Source organism: Salvelinus alpinus, chromosome 6 (genome assembly GCF_045679555.1).
Source record: "Salvelinus alpinus chromosome 6, SLU_Salpinus.1, whole genome shotgun sequence".
NCBI classification, from domain to species: Eukaryota; Metazoa; Chordata; class Actinopteri; order Salmoniformes; family Salmonidae; genus Salvelinus; species Salvelinus alpinus.
Window position 1 is genome coordinate 99,294,591 of NC_092091.1, and position 17,242 is coordinate 99,311,832.

Sequence of the window (17,242 nt, forward strand, 5' to 3'; positions counted from 1 at the left end):
TAGTGGGGTGGTAGATACCTAGTCTCCATTATGGCTCTAATCTGATAGTGGTAGTGGGGTGGTAGATGCCTAGTGCCCTTATGGCTCTAATCTGATAGTGGTAGTGGGGTGGTAGATGCCTAGTGCCCTTATGGCTCTAATCTGATAGTGGTAGTGGAGTGGTAGATGCCTAGTGCCTTTATGGCTCTAATCTGATAGTGGTAGTGGGGTGGTAGATACCTAGTCTCCAATATGGCTCTAATCTGATAGTGGTAGTGGGGTGGTAGATGCCTAGTGCCCTTATGGCTCTAATCTGATAGTGGTAGTTCGGTGGTAGATGCCTAGTGCCTTTATGGCTCTAATCTGATAGTGGTAGTGGGGTGGTAGATACCTACTCTCCATTATGGCTCTAATCTGATAGTGGTAGTGGGGTGGTAGATGCCTAGTGCCCTTATGGCTCTAATCTGATAGTGATAGTGGGGTGGTAGATACCTAGTCTCCCTTATGGCTCTAATCTGATAAAAGTAGTGGGGTGGTAGATGCCTAGTGCCCTTATGGCTCTAATCTGATAGTGGTAGTGGGGTGGTAGATGCCTAGTGCCTTTATGGCTCTAATCTGATAGTGGTAGTGGGGTGGTAGATACCTAGTCTCCATTATGGCTCTAATCTGATAGTGGTAGTGGGGTGGTAGATGTCTAGTCTCCATTATGGCTCGAATCTGATAATGGTAGTGGGGTGGTAGATGCCTAGTGCCCTTATGGCTCTAATATGATAGTGGTAGTGGGGTGGTAGATGCCTAGTGCCCTTATGGCTCTAATCTGATAGTGGTAGTGGGGTGGTAGATGCCTAGTGCCTTTATGGCTCTAATCTGATAGTGGTAGTGGGGTGGTAGATACCTAGTCTCCATTATGGCTCTAATCTGATAGTGGTAGTGGGGTGGTAGATACCTAGTCTCCATTATGGCTCTAATCTGATAGTGGTAGTGGGGTGGTAGATGTCTAGTCTCCATTATGGCTCGAATCTGATAGTGGTAGTGGGGTGGTAGATGCCTAGTGCCTTTATGGCTCTAATATGATAGTGGTAGTGGGGTGGTAGATGCCTAGTGCCCTTATGGCTCTAATCTGATAGTGGTAGTGGGGTGGTAGATGCCTAGTGCCTTTATGGCTCTAATCTGATAGTGGTAGTGGGGTGGTAGATACCTAGTCTCCATTATGGCTCTAAACTGATAGTGGTAGTGGGGTGGTAGATGCCTAATGCCCTTATGGCTCTAATCTGATAATGGTAGTGGGGTGGTAGATACCTAGTCTCCATTATGGCTCTAATCTGATAGTGGTAGTGGGGTGTTAGATGTCTAGTCTCCATTATGGCTCGAATGTGATAGTGGTAGTGGGGTGGTAGATTTCTAGTCTCCATTATGGCTCTAATCTGATAGTGGTAGTGGGGTGGTAGATACCTATCCTCCATTATGGCTCTAATCTGATAGTGGTAGTGGGGTGGTAGATACCTAGTTTCCATTATGGCTCTAATCTGATAGTGGTAGTGGGGTGGTAGATACCTAGTCTCCATTATGGCTCTAATCTGATAGTGGTAGTGGGGTGGTAGATGTCTAGTCTCCATTATGGCTCTAATCTGATAGTGGTAGTGGGGTGGTAGATGCCTAGTGCCTTTATGGCTCTAATCTGATAGTGGTAGTGGGGTGGTAGATGCCTAGTGCCCTTATGGCTCTAATCTGATAGTGGTAGTGGGGTGGTAGATACCTAGTGCCTTTATGGCTCTAATCTGATAGTGGTAGTGGGGTGGTAGATACCTAGTCTCCATTATGGCTCTAATCTGATAGTGGTAGTGGGGTGGTTGATGTCTAGTCTCCATTATGGCTCTAATCTGATAGTGGTAGTGGGGTGGTAGATACCTAGTCTCCATTATGGCTCTAATCACATAGTGGTAGTGGGGTGGTAGATACCTAGTCTCCATTATGGCTCTAATCTGATAGAGGTAGAGGGGTGGTAGATACCTAGTCTCCATTATGGCTCTAATCTGATAGTGGTAGTGGGGTGGTAGATACCTAGTCTCCATTATGGCTCTAATCTGATAGTGGTAGTGGGGTGGGAGATACCTAGTCTCCATTATGGCTCTAATCTGATAGAGGTAGTGGGGTGGTAGATACCTAGTCTCCATTATGGCTCTAATCTGATAGAGGTAGTGGGGTGGTAGATACCTAGTCTCCAATATGGCTCTAATCTGATAGTGGTAGTGCGGTGGTAGATGTCTAGTGCCCGTATGGCTTTAATCTGATAGTGGTAGATGTCTAGTCTCCATTATGGCTCTAATCTGATAGTGGTAGTGGGGTGATAGATACCTAGTCTCCATTATGGCTCTAATCTAATAGTGGAAGTGGGGTGGTAGATGCCTAGTGCCTTTATGGCTCTAATCTGATAGTGGTAGTGGGGTGGTAGATACCTAGTCTCCATTATGGCTCTAATCTGATAGTGGTAGTGGGGTGGTAGATGTCTAGTCTCCATTATGGCTCGAATCTGATAGTGGTAGTGGGGTGGTAGATTTCTAGTCTCCATTATGGCTCGAATGTGATAGTGGTAGTGGGGTGGTAGATTTCTAGTCTCCATTATGGCTCTAATCTGATAGTGGTAGTGGGGTGGTAGATGCCTAGTGCCCTTATGGCTCTAATCTGATAGTGGTAGTGGGGTGGTAGATACCTAGTCTCCATTGTGGCTCTTATCTGATAGAGGTAGTGGGGTGGTAAATGATTAGTCTCTTCTTATGGCTCTAATCTGGTAGTAGTAGTGGGGTGGTAGATGTCTCCGTTTTGGCTCTAATTTGGTAGTAGTAGTGGGGTGGTAGATGTCTAGTGCCCTTATGGCTCTAATCTGATAGTGGTAGTGGGGTGGTAGGTGTCTAGTGCCCTTATGGCTCTAATCTGATAGTGGTAGTGGGGTGGTAGATGCCTAGTGCCTTTATGGCTCTAATCTGATAGTGGTAGTGGGGTGGTAGATACCTAGTCTCCATTATGTATCTAATCTGATAGTGGTAGTGGGGTGGTAGTGTCTAGTCTCCATTATGGCTCGAATCTGATAGTGGTAGTGGGGTGGTAGATACCTAGTCTCCATTATGGCTCTAATCTGATAGTGGTAGTGGGGTGGTAGATACCTAGTCTCCATTATGGCTCTAATCTGGTAGTAGTAGTGGGGTGGTAGATGCCTAGTGCCCTTATGGCTCTAATCTGATAGTGGTAGTGGGGTGGTAGATACCTAGTCTCCATTATGGCTCTAATCTGATAGTGGTAGTGGGGTGGTAGATGTATAGTCTCCATTATGGCTCGAAGCTGATAGTGGTAGTGGGGTGGTAGATTTCTAGTCTCCATTATGGCTCTAATCTGATAGTGGTAGTGGGGTGGTAGATACCTAGTCTCCATTATGGCTCTAATCACATAGTTGTAGTGGGGTGGTAGATACCTAGTCTCCATTATGGCTCTAATCTGGTAGTGGTAGTGGGGTGGTAGATACCTAGTCTCCATTATGGCTCTAATCTGATAGTGGTAGTGGGGTGGTAGATACCTAGTCTCCATTATGGCTCTAATCTGATAGTGGTAGTGGGGTGGTAGATGCCTAGTGCCTTTATGGCTCTAATCTGATAGTGGTAGTTCGGTGTTAGATGCCTAGTGCCTTTATGGCTCTAATCTGATAGTGGTAGTGGGGTGGTAGATACCTAGTCTCCATTATGGCTCTAATCTGATAGTGGTAGTGGGGTGGTAGATGCCTAGTGCCTTTATGGCTCTAATCTGATAGTGGTAGTGGGGTGGTAGATACCTAGTCTCCATTATGGCTCTAATCTGATAGTAGTAGTGGGGTGGTAGATGCCTAGTGCCCTTATGGCTCTAATCTGATAGTGGTAGTGGGGTGGTAGATGCCTAGTGCCTTTATGGCTCTAATCTGATAGTGGTAGTGGGGTGGTAGATACCTAGTCTCCATTATGGCTCTAATCTGATAGTGGTAGTGGGGTGGTAGATGTCTAGTCTCCATTATGGCTCGAATCTGATAGTGGTAGTGGGGTGGTAGATTTCTAGTCTCCATTATGGCTCTAATCTGATAGTTGTAGTGGGGTGGTAGATACCTAGTCTCCATTATGGCTCTAATCACATAGTGGTAGTGGGGTGGTAGATACCTAGTCTCCCTTATGGCTCTAATCTGATAGTGGTAGTGGGGTGGTAGATACCTAGTCTCCATTATGGCTCTAATCTGATAGTGGTAGTGGGGTGGTAGATGCCTAGTGCCCTTATGGCTCTAATCTGATAGTGGTAGTGGGGTGGTAGATGCCTAGTGCCCTTATGGCTCTAATCTGATAGTGGTAGTGGAGTGGTAGATGCCTAGTGCCTTTATGGCTCTAATCTGATAGTGGTAGTGGGGTGGTAGATACCTAGTCTCCAATATGGCTCTAATCTGATAGTGGTAGTGGGGTGGTAGATGCCTAGTGCCTTTATGGCTCTAATCTGATAGTGGTAGTTCGGTGTTAGATGCCTAGTGCCTTTATGGCTCTAATCTGATAGTGGTAGTGGGGTGGTAGATACCTAGTCTCCATTATGGCTCTAATCTGATAGTGGTAGTGGGGTGGTAGATGCCTAGTGCCTTTATGGCTCTAATCTGATAGTGGTAGTGGGGTGGTAGATACCTAGTCTCCATTATGGCTCTAATCTGATAGTAGTAGTGGGGTGGTAGATGCCTAGTGCCCTTATGGCTCTAATCTGATAGTGGTAGTGGGGTGGTAGATGCCTAGTGCCTTTATGGCTCTAATCTGATAGTGGTAGTGGGGTGGTAGATACCTAGTCTCCATTATGGCTCTAATCTGATAGTGGTAGTGGGGTGGTAGATGTCTAGTCTCCATTATGGCTCGAATCTGATAGTGGTAGTGGGGTGGTAGATTTCTAGTCTCCATTATGGCTCTAATCTGATAGTTGTAGTGGGGTGGTAGATACCTAGTCTCCATTATGGCTCTAATCACATAGTGGTAGTGGGGTGGTAGATACCTAGTCTCCATTATGGCTCTAATCTGATAGTGGTAGTGGGGTGGTAGATACCTAGTCTCCATTATGGCTCTAATCTGATAGTGGTAGTGGGGTGGTAGATGCCTAGTGCCCTTATGGCTCTAATCTGATAGTGGTAGTGGGGTGGTAGATGCCTAGTGCCCTTATGGCTCTAATCTGATAGTGGTAGTGGAGTGGTAGATGCCTAGTGCCTTTATGGCTCTAATCTGATAGTGGTAGTGGGGTGGTAGATACCTAGTCTCCAATATGGCTCTAATCTGATAGTGGTAGTGGGGTGGTAGATGCCTAGTGCCCTTATGGCTCTAATCTGATAGTGGTAGTTCGGTGGTAGATGCCTAGTGCCTTTATGGCTCTAATCTGATAGTGGTAGTGGGGTGGTAGATACCTACTCTCCATTATGGCTCTAATCTGATAGTGGTAGTGGGGTGGTAGATGCCTAGTGCCCTTATGGCTCTAATCTGATAGTGATAGTGGGGTGGTAGATACCTAGTCTCCCTTATGGCTCTAATCTGATAAAAGTAGTGGGTTGGTAGATGCCTAGTGCCCTTATGGCTCTAATCTGATAGTGGTAGTGGGGTGGTAGATGCCTAGTGCCTTTATGGCTCTAATCTGATAGTGGTAGTGGGGTGGTAGATACCTAGTCTCCATTATGGCTCTAATCTGATAGTGGTAGTGGGGTGGTAGATGTCTAGTCTCCATTATGGCTCGAATCTGATAATGGTAGTGGGGTGGTAGATGCCTAGTGCCCTTATGGCTCTAATATGATAGTGGTAGTGGGGTGGTAGATGCCTAGTGCCCTTATGGCTCTAATCTGATAGTGGTAGTGGGGTGGTAGATGCCTAGTGCCTTTATGGCTCTAATCTGATAGTGGTAGTGGGGTGGTAGATACCTAGTCTCCATTATGGCTCTAATCTGATAGTGGTAGTGGGGTGGTAGATACCTAGTCTCCATTATGGCTCTAATCTGATAGTGGTAGTGGGGTGGTAGATGTCTAGTCTCCATTATGGCTCGAATCTGATAGTGGTAGTGGGGTGGTAGATTTCTAGTCTCCATTATGGCTCTAATCTGATAGTGGTAGTGGGGTGGTAGATGCCTAGTGCCCTTATGGCTCTAATCTGATAGTGGTAGTGGGGTGGTAGATGCCTAGTGCCCTTATGGCTCTAATCTGATAGTGGTAGTGGGGTGGTAGATGCCTAGTGCCTTTATGGCTCTAATCTGATAGTGGTAGTGGGGTGGTAGATACCTAGTCTCCATTATGGCTCTAAACTGATAGTGGTAGTGGGGTGGTAGATGCCTAATGCCCTTATGGCTCTAATCTGATAGTGGTAGTGGGGTGGTAGATACCTAGTCTCCATTATGGCTCTAATCTGATAGTGGTAGTGGCGTGTTAGATGTCTAGTCTCCATTATGGCTCGAATGTGATAGTGGTAGTGGGGTGGTAGATTTCTAGTCTCCATTATGGCTCTAATCTGATAGTGGTAGTGGGGTGGTAGATGCCTAGTGCCCTTATGGCTCTAATCTGATAGTGATAGTGGGGTGGTAGATACCTAGTCTCCCTTATGGCTCTAATCTGATAAAAGTAGTGGGGTGGTAGATGCCTAGTGCCCTTATGGCTCTAATCTGATAGTGGTAGTGGGGTGGTAGATACCTAGTCTCCATTATGGCTCTAATCTGATAGTGGTAGTGGGGTGGTAGATGTCTAGTCTCCATTATGGCTCGAATCTGATAGTGGTAGTGGGGTGGTAGAATTCTAGTCTCCATTAGGGCTCTAATCTGATAGTGGTAGTGGAGTGGTAGATACCTAGTCTCCATTATGGCTCTAATCACATAGTGGTAGTGGGGTGGTAGATGCCTAGTGCCCTTATGGCTCTAATCTGATAGTGGTAGTGGGGTGGTAGATACCTAGTCTCCATTGTGGCTCTTATCTGATAGAGGTAGTGGGGTGGTAAATGATTAGTCTCTTCTTATGGCTCTAATCTGGTAGTAGTAGTGGGGTGGTAGATGTCTCCGTTTTGGCTCTAATTTGGTAGTAGTAGTGGGGTGGTAGATGTCTAGTGCCCTTATGGCTCTAATCTGATAGTGGTAGTGGCGTGGTAGGTGTCTAGTGCCCTTATGGCTCTAATCTGATAGTGGTAGTGGGGTGGTAGATGCCTAGTGCCTTTATGGCTCTAATCTGATAGTGGTAGTGGGGTGGTAGATACCTAGTCTCCATTATGTATCTAATCTGATAGTGGTAGTGGGGTGGTAGTGTCTAGTCTCCATTATGGCTCGAATCTGATAGTGGTAGTGGGGTGGTAGATACCTAGTCTCCATTATGGCTCTAATCTGATAGTGGTAGTGGGGTGGTAGATACCTAGTCTCCCTTATGGCTCTAATCTGATAAAAGTAGTGGGGTGGTAGATGCCTAGTGCCCTTATGGCTCTAATCTGATAGTGGTAGTGGGGTGGTAGATGCCTAGTGCCTTTATGGCTCTAATCTGATAGTGGTAGTGGGGTGGTAGATACCTAGTCTCCATTATGGCTCTAATCTGATAGTGGTAGTGGGGTGGTAGATGTCTAGTCTCCATTATGGCTCGAATCTGATAGTGGTAGTGGGGTGGTAGATGCCTAGTGCCCTTATGGCTCTAATATGATAGTGGTAGTGGGGTGGTAGATGCCTAGTGCCCTTATGGCTCTAATCTGATAGTGGTAGTGGGGTGGTAGATGCCTAGTGCCTTTATGGCTCTAATCTGATAGTGGTAGTGGGGTGGTAGATACCTAGTCTCCATTATGGCTCTAATCTGATAGTGGTAGTGGGGTGGTAGATGCCTAATGCCCTTATGGCTCTAATCTGATAGTGGTAGTGGGGTGGTAGATACCTAGTCTCCATTATGGCTCTAATCTGATAGTGGTAGTGGGGTGGTAGATGTCTAGTCTCCATTATGGCTCGAATCTGATAGTGGTAGTGGGGTGGTAGATTTCTAGTCTCCATTATGGCTCTAATCTGATAGTGGTAGTGGGGTGGTAGATGCCTAGTGCCCTCATGGCTCTAATATGATAGTGGTAGTGGGGTGGTAGATGCCTAGTGCCCTTATGGCTCTAATCTGATAGTGGTAGTGGGGTGGTAGATGCCTAGTGCCTTTATGGCTCTAATCTGATAGTGGTAGTGGGGTGGTAGATACCTAGTCTCCATTATGGCTCTAAACTGATAGTGGTAGTGGGGTGGTAGATGCCTAGTGCCCTTATGGCTCTAATCTGATAGTGGTAGTGGGGTGGTAGATACCTAGTCTCCATTATGGCTCTAATCTGATAGTGGTAGTGGCGTGTTAGATGTCTAGTCTCCATTATGGCTCGAATGTGATAGTGGTAGTGGGGTGGTAGATTTCTAGTCTCCATTATGGCTCTAATCTGATAGTGGTAGTGGGGTGGTAGATGCCTAGTGCCCTTATGGCTCTAATCTGATAGTGATAGTGGGGTGGTAGATACCTAGTCTCCCTTATGGCTCTAATCTGATAAAAGTAGTGGGGTGGTAGATGCCTAGTGCCCTTATGGCTCTAATCTGATAGTGGTAGTGGGGTGGTAGATACCTAGTCTCCATTATGGCTCGAATCTGATAGTGGTAGTGGGGTGGTAGATTTCTAGTCTCCATTAGGGCTCTAATCTGATAGTGGTAGTGGAGTGGTAGATACCTAGTCTCCATTATGGCTCTAATCACATAGTGGTAGTGGGGTGGTAGATGCCTAGTGCCCTTATGGCTCTAATCTGATAGTGGTAGTGGGGTGGTAGATACCTAGTCTCCATTGTGGCTCTTATCTGATAGAGGTAGTGGGGTGGTAAATGATTAGTCTCTTCTTATGGCTCTAATCTGGTAGTAGTAGTGGGGTGGTAGATGTCTCCGTTTTGGCTCTAATTTGGTAGTAGTAGTGGGGTGGTAGATGTCTAGTGCCCTTATGGCTCTAATCTGATAGTGGTAGTGGGGTGGTAGGTGTCTAGTGCCCTTATGGCTCTAATCTGATAGTGGTAGTGGGGTGGTAGATGCCTAGTGCCTTTATGGCTCTAATCTGATAGTGGTAGTGGGGTGGTAGATACCTAGTCTCCATTATGTATCTAATCTGATAGTGGTAGTGGGGTGGTAGATACCTAGTCTCCATTATGGCTCTAATCTGATAGTGGTAGTGGGGTGGTAGATACCTAGTCTCCATTATGGCTCTAATCTGATAGTGGTAGTGGGGTGGTAGATACCTAGTCTCCATTATGGCTCTAATCTGGTAGTAGTAGTGGGGTGGTAGATGCCTAGTGCCCTTATGGCTCTAATCTGATAGTGGTAGTGGGGTGGTAGATACCTAGTCTCCATTATGGCTCTAATCTGATAGTGGTAGTGGGGTGGTAGATGTGTAGTCTCCATTATGGCTCGAAGCTGATAGTGGTAGTGGGGTGGTAGATTTCTAGTCTCCATTATGGCTCTAATCTGATAGTGGTAGTGGGGTGGTAGATACCTAGTCTCCATTATGGCTCTAATCACATAGTTGTAGTGGGGTGGTAGATACCTAGTCTCCATTATGGCTCTAATCTGATAGTGGTAGTGGGGTGGGAGATACCTAGTCTCCATTATGGCTCTAATCTGATAGAGGTAGTGGGGTGGGAGATACCTAGTCTCCATTATGGCTATAATCTGATAGAGGTAGTGGGGTGGTAGATGCCTAGTGCCCTTATGGCTCTAATCTGATAGTGGTAGTGGGGTGGTAGATACCTAGTCTCCATTATGGCTCTTATCTGATAGAGTTAGTGGGGTGGTAAATGATTAGTCTCCCTTATGGCTCTAATCTGGTAGTAGTAGTGGGTTGGTAGATGTCTCCGTTTTGGCTCTAATCTGATAGTGGTAGTGGGGTGGTAGATACCTAGTCTCCATTATGGCTCTTATCTGATAGAGTTAGTGGGGTGGTAAATGATTAGTCTCCCTTATGTCTCTAATCTGATAGTGGTAGTGGGGTGGTAGATGTCTAGTCTCCATTATGGCTCAAATTTGATAGTGGTAGTGGGGTGGTAGATACCTAGTCTCCATTATTGCTCTAATCTGATAGTGGTAGTGGGGTGGGATATTCCTTGTCTCCATTATGGCTCTAATCTGATAGTGGTAGTGGGGTGGTAGATACCTAGTCTCCATTATGGCTCTAATCTGGTAGTAATAGTGGGGTGGTAGATGCCTCGTGCCATTATGGCTCTAATCTGATAGTGGTAGTGTGGTGGTAGATGACTAGTGCCTTTATGGCTCTAATCTGATAGTGGTAGTGGGGTGGTAGATACCTAGTCTCCATTATGGCTCTAATCTGATAGTGGTAGTGGGGTGGTAGATGCCTAGTGCCCTTATGCCTCTAATCTGATAGTGGTAGTGGGGTGGTAGATACCTAGTCTCCCTTATGGCTCTAATCTGGTAGTAGTAGTGGGGTGGTAGATGCCTAGTGCCCTTATGGCTCTAATCTGATAGTGGTAATGGGGTGGTAGATGCCTAGTGCCTTTATGGCTCTAATCTGATAGCGGTAGTGGGGTGGTAGATACCTAGTCTCCATTATGGCTCTAATCTGATAGTGGTAGTGGGGTGGTAGATGTCTAGTCTCCATTATGGCTCGAAGCTGATAGTGGTAGTGGGGTGGTAGATTTCTAGTCTCCATTATGGCTCTAATCTGATAGTGGTAGTGGGGTGGTAGATACCTAGTCTCCATTATGGCTCTAATCACATAGTGGTAGTGGGGTGGTAGATACTTGGTCTCCATTATGGCTCGAATCTGATAGTGGTAGTGGGGTGGTAGATACCTAGTCTCCATTATGGCTCTAATCTGATAGTGGTAGTGGGGTGGGATATACCTTGTCTCCATTATGGCTCTAATCTGATAGTGGTAGTGGGGTGGTAGATACCTAGTCTCCATTATGGCTCTAATCTGATAGTGGTAGTGGGGTGGTAGATGCCTAGTGCCTTTATGGCTCTAATCTGATTGTGGTAGTGGGGTGGTAGATACCTAGTCTCCATTATGGCTCTAATCTGATAGTGGTAGTGGGGTGGTAGATTTCTAGTCTCCATTATGGCTCTAATCTGATAGTGGTAGTGGGGTGGTAGATACCTAGTCTCCATTATGGCTCTAATCTGATAGTGGTAGTGGGGTGGGAGATACCTAGTCTCCATTATGGCTCTAATCTGATAGAGGTAGTGGGGTGGGAGATACCTAGTCTCCATTATGGCTCTAATCTGATAGAGGTAGTGGGGTGGTAGATGCCTAGTGCCTTTATGGCTCTAATCTGATAGTGGTAGTGGGGTGGTAGATACCTAGTCTCCATTTTGGCTCTTATCTGATAGAGGTAGTGGGGTGGTAAATGATTAGTCTCCCTTATGGCTCTAATCTGGTAGTAGTAGCGGGGTGGTAGATGTCTCCGTTTTGACTCTAATCTGGTAGTAGTAGTGGGGTGGTAGATGTCTAGTGCCCTTATGGCTCTAATCTGATAGTGGTAGTTCGGTGGTAGATGCCTAGTGCTTTTATGGCTCTAATCTGATAGTGGTAGTGGGGTGGTAGATACCTAGTCTCCATTATGGCTCTAATCTGATAGTGGTAGAGGGGTGGTAGATGCCTAGTGCCCTTATGGCTCTAATCTGATAGTGGTAGTGGGGTGGTAGATGCCTAGTGCCCTTATGGCTCTAATCTGATAGTGGTAGTTCGGTGGTAGATGCCTAGTGCTTTTATGGCTCTAATCTGATAGTGGTAGTGGGGTGGTAGATACCTAGTCTCCATTATGGCTCTAATCTGATAGTGGTAGAGGGGTGGTAGATGCCTAGTGCCCTTATGGCTCTAATCTGATAGTGGTAGTGGGGTGGTAGATACCTAGTCTCCATTATGGCTCTAATCTGATAGTGGTAGTGGGGTGGTAGATGTCTAGTCTCCATTATGGCTCAAAGCTGATAGTGGTAGTGGGGTGGTAGATTTCTAGTCTCCATTATGGCTCTAATCTGATAGTGGTAGTGGGGTGGTAGATACCTAGTCTCCATTATGGCTCTAATCTGATAGTGGTAGTGGGGTGGGATATACCTTGTCTCCATTATGGCTCTAATCTGATAGTGGTAGTGGGGTGGTAGATACCTAGTCTCCATTATGGCTCTAATCTGATAGTGGTAGTGGGGTGGTAGATGCCTAGTGCCTTTATGGCTCTAATCTGATTGTGGTACTGGGGTGGTAGATACCTAGTCTCCATTATGGCTCTAATCTGATAGTGGTAGTGGGGTGGTAGATGTCTAGTCTCCATTATGGCTCGAAGCTGATAGTGGTAGTGGGGTGGTAGATTTCTAGTCTCCATTATGGCTCTAATCTGATAGTGGTAGTGGGGTGGTAGATACCTAGTCTCCATTATGGCTCTAATCACATAGTGCTAGTGGGGTGGTAGATACCTAGTCTCCATTATGGCTCTAATCTGATAGTGGTAGTGGGGTGGGAGATACCTAGTCTCCATTATGGCTCTAATCTGATAGAGGTAGTGGGGTGGTAGATGCCTAGTGCCCTTATGGCTCTAATCTGATAGTGGTAGTGGGGTGGTAGATACCTAGTCTCCATTTTGACTCTTATCTGATAGAGGTAGTGGGGTGGTAAATGATTAGTCTCCCTTATGGCTCTAATCTGGTAGTAGTAGTGGGGTGGTAGATGTCTAGTGCCCTTATGGCTCTAATCTGATAGTGGTAGCGGGGTGGTAGGTGTCTAGTGCCCTTATGGCTCTAATCTGATAGTGGTAGTGGGGTGGTAGATGCCTAGTGCCTATATGGCTCTAATCTGATAGTGGTAGTGGGGTGGTAGATACCTAGTCTCCATTATGTCTCTAATCTTATAGTGGTAGTGGGGTGGTAGATGTCTAGTCTCCATTATGTCTCGAATCTGATAGTGGTAGTGGGGTGGTAGATACCTAGTCTCCATTATGGCTCTAATCTGATAGTGGTAGTGGGGTGGTAGATACCTAGTCTCCATTATGGCTCTAATCTGGTAGTGGTAGTCGGGTTGTAGATACCTAGTCTCCCTTATGTCTCTAATCTGATAGTGGTAGTGGGGTGGTAGATGTCTAGTCTCCATTATGGCTCAAATCTGATAGTGGTAGTGGGGTGGTAGATACCTAGTCTCCATTATGGCTCTAATCTGATAGTGGTAGTGGGGTGGGATATTCCTTGTCTCCATTATGGCTCTAATCTGATAGTGGTAGTGGGGTGGTAGATACCTAGTCTCCATTATGGCTCTAATCTGGTAGTATTAGTGGGGTGGTAGATGCCTCGTGCCATTATGGCTCTAATCTGATAGTGGTAGTGTGGTGGTAGATGACTAGTGCCTTTATGGCTCTAATCTGATAGTGGTAGTGGGGTGGTAGATACCTAGTCTCCATTATGGCTCTAATCTGATAGTGGTAGTGGGGTGGTAGATGCCTAGTGCCCTTATGCCTCTAATCTGATAGTGGTAGTGGGGTGGTAGATTTCTAGTCTCCATTATGGCTCTAATCTGGTAGTAGTAGTGGGGTGGTAGATGCCTAGTGCCCTTATGGCTCTAATCTGATAGTGGTAATGGGGTGGTAGATGCCTAGTGCCTTTATGGCTCTAATCTGATAGTGGTAGTGGGGTGGTAGATACCTAGTCTCCATTATGGCTCTAATCTGATAGTGGTAGTGGGGTGGTAGATGTCTAGTCTCCATTATGGCTCGAAGCTGATAGTGGTAGTGGGGTGGTAGATTTCTAGTCTCCATTATGGCTCTAATCTGATAGTGGTAGTGGGGTGGTAGATACCTAGTCTCCATTATGGCTCTAATCACATAGTGGTAGTGGGGTGGTAGATACTTGGTCTCCATTATGGCTCGAATCTGATAGTGGTAGTGGGGTGGTAGATACCTAGTCTCCATTATGGCTCTAATCTGATAGTGGTAGTGGGGTGGAATATACCTTGTCTCCATTATGGCTCTAATCTGATAGTGGTAGTGGGGTGGTAGATACCTAGTCTCCATTATGGCTCTAATCTGATAGTGGTAGTGGGGTGGTAGATGCCTAGTGCCTTTATGGCTCTAATCTGATTGTGGTAGTGGGGTGGTAGATACCTAGTCTCCATTATGGCTCTAATCTGATAGTGGTAGTGGGGTGGTAGATTTCTAGTCTCCATTATGGCTCTAATCTGATAGTGGTAGTGGGGTGGTAGATACCTAGTCTCCATTATGGCTCTAATCTGATAGTGGTAGTGGGGTGGGAGATACCTAGTCTCCATTATGGCTCTAATCTGATAGAGGTAGTGGGGTGGGAGATACCTAGTCTCCATTATGGCTCTAATCTGATAGAGGTAGTGGGGTGGTAGATGCCTAGTGCCCTTATGGCTCTAATCTGATAGTGGTAGTGGGGTGGTAGATACCTAGTCTCCATTTTGGCTCTTATCTGATAGAGGTAGTGGGGTGGTAAATGATTAGTCTCCCTTATGGCTCTAATCTGGTAGTAGTAGCGGGGTGGTAGATGTCTCCGTTTTGACTCTAATCTGGTAGTAGTAGTGGGGTGGTAGATGTCTAGTGCCCTTATGGCTCTAATCTGATAGTGGTAGCGGGGTGGTAGGTGTCTAGTGCCCTTATGGCTCTAATCTGATAGTGGTAGTGGGGTGGTAGATGCCTAGTGCCTATATGGCTCTAATCTGATAGTGGTAGTGGGGTGGTAGATACCTAGTCTCCATTATGTCTCTAATCTGATAGTGGTAGTGGGGTGGTAGATGTCTAGTCTCCATTATGGCTCGAATCTGATAGTGGTAGTGGGGTGGTAGATACCTAGTCTCCATTATGGCTCTAATCTGATAGTGGTAGTGGGGTGGTAGATACCTAGTCTCCATTATGGCTCTAATCTGGTAGTGGTAGTCGGGTTGTAGATACCTAGTCTCAATTATGTCTCTAATCTGATAGTGGTAGTGGGGTGGTAGATGCCTAGTGCCCTTATGTCTCTAATCTGATAGTGGTAGTGGGGTGGTAGATACCTAGTCTCCATTATGGCTCTAATCTGATAGTGGTAGTGGGGTGGTAGATGCCTAGTGCCCTTATGGCTCTATCTGATAGTGGTAGTGGGGTGGTAGATACCTAGTCTCCCTTATGGCTCTAATCTGGTAGTAGTAGTGTGGTGGTAGATGCCTAGTGCCCTTATGGCTCTAATCTGATAGTGGTTGTGGGGTGGTAGATGCCTAGTGCCTTTATGGCTCTAATCTGATTGTGGTAATGGGGTGGTAGATACCTAGTCTCCATTATGGCTCTAATCTGATAGTGGTAGTGGGGTGGTAGATGTCTAGTCTCCATTATGGCTCGAAGCTGATAGTGGTAGTGGGGTGGTAGATTTCTAGTCTCCATTATGGCTCTAATCTGATAGTGGTAGTGGGGTGGTAGATACCTAGTCTCCATTATGGCTCTAATCACATAGTGCTAGTGGGGTGGTAGATACCTAGTCTCCATTATGGCTCTAATCTGATAGTGGTAGTGGGGTGGGAGATACCTAGTCTCCATTATGGCTCTAATCTGATAGAGGTAGTGGGGTGGGAGATACCTAGTCTCCATTATGGCTCTAATCTGATAGAGGTAGTGGGGTGGTAGATGCCTAGTGCCCTTATGGCTCTAATCTGATAGTGGTAGTGGGGTGGTAGATACCTAGTCTCCATTTTGGCTCTTATCTGATAGAGGTAGTGGGGTGGTAAATGATTAGTCTCCCTTATGGCTCTAATCTGGTAGTAGTAGCGGGGTGGTAGATGTCTCCGTTTTGACTCTAATCTGGTAGTAGTAGTGGGGTGGTAGATGTCTAGTGCCCTTATGGCTCTAATCTGATAGTGGTAGCGGGGTGGTAGGTGTCTAGTGCCCTTATGGCTCTAATCTGATAGTGGTAGTGGGGTGGTAGATGCCTAGTGCCTATATGGCTCTAATCTGATAGTGGTAGTGGGGTGGTAGATACCTAGTCTCCATTATGTCTCTAATCTGATAGTGGTAGTGGGGTGGTAGATGTCTAGTCTCCATTATGGCTCGAATCTGATAGTGGTAGTGGGGTGGTAGATATCTAGTCTCCATTATGCCTCTAATCTGATAGTGGTAGTGGGGTGGTAGATGTCTAGTCTCCATTATGGCTCTAATCTGATAGTGGTAATGGGGTGGTAGATACCTAGTCTCCATTATGGCTCTAATCACATAGTGGTAGTGGGGTGGTAGATGCCTAGAGCCCTTATGGCTCTAATCTGATAGTGGTAGTGGGGTGGTAGATATCTAGTCTCCATTATGGCTCTAATCACATAGTGGTAGTGGGGTTTGTAGATACCTAGTCTCCATTATGGCTCTAATCTGATAGTGGTAGTGGGGTGGTAGATGCCTAGTGCCCTTATGGCTCTAATCTGATAGTGGTAGTGGGGTGGTAGATGCCTAGAGCCCTTATGGCTCTAATCTGATAGTGGTAGTGGGGTTGTAGATACCTAGTCTCCATTATGGCTCTAATCTGATAGTGGTAGTGGGGTGGTAGATACCTAGTCTCCATTATGGATCTAATCTGATAGTGTTAGGGGGGTGGTAGATGTCTAGTGTCCTTATGGCTCTAATCTGATAGTGGTAGATGTCTAGTCTCCATTATGGCTCTAATCTGATAGTGGTAGTGGGGTGGTAGATGTCTAGTGCCCTTATGGCTCTAATCTGATAATGGTAGTGGGGTGATAGATACCTAGTCTCCATTATGGCTCTAATCTGATAGTGGTAGTGGGGTGGTAGATGCCTAGAGCCCGTATGGCTCTAATCTGATAGTGGTAGTGGGGTGGTAGATACCTAGTCTCCATTATGGCTCTAATATGATAGAGGTAGCGGGGTGGTAGATACCTAGTCTCCATTATGGCTCTAATCTGATAGTTGTAGTGGGGTGGTAGATGTCTAGTGCCCTTATGGCTCTAATCTGATAGTGGTAGATGTCTAGTCTCCATTATGGCTCTAATCTGATAGTGGTAGTGGGGTGGTAGATACCTAGTCTCCATTATGGCACTAATCTGATAGTGGTAGTGGTGTGGTAGATGCCTAGTGCCTTTATGGCTCTATTCTGATAGTGGTAGTGGGGTGGTAGATGCCTAGTGCCTTTATGGCTCTAATCTGATAGTGGTAGTGGGGTGGTAGATACCTAGTCTCCATTATGGCTCTAATCTGATAGTGGTAGTGGGGTGGTAGATGTCTAGTCTCCATTATGGCTCGAA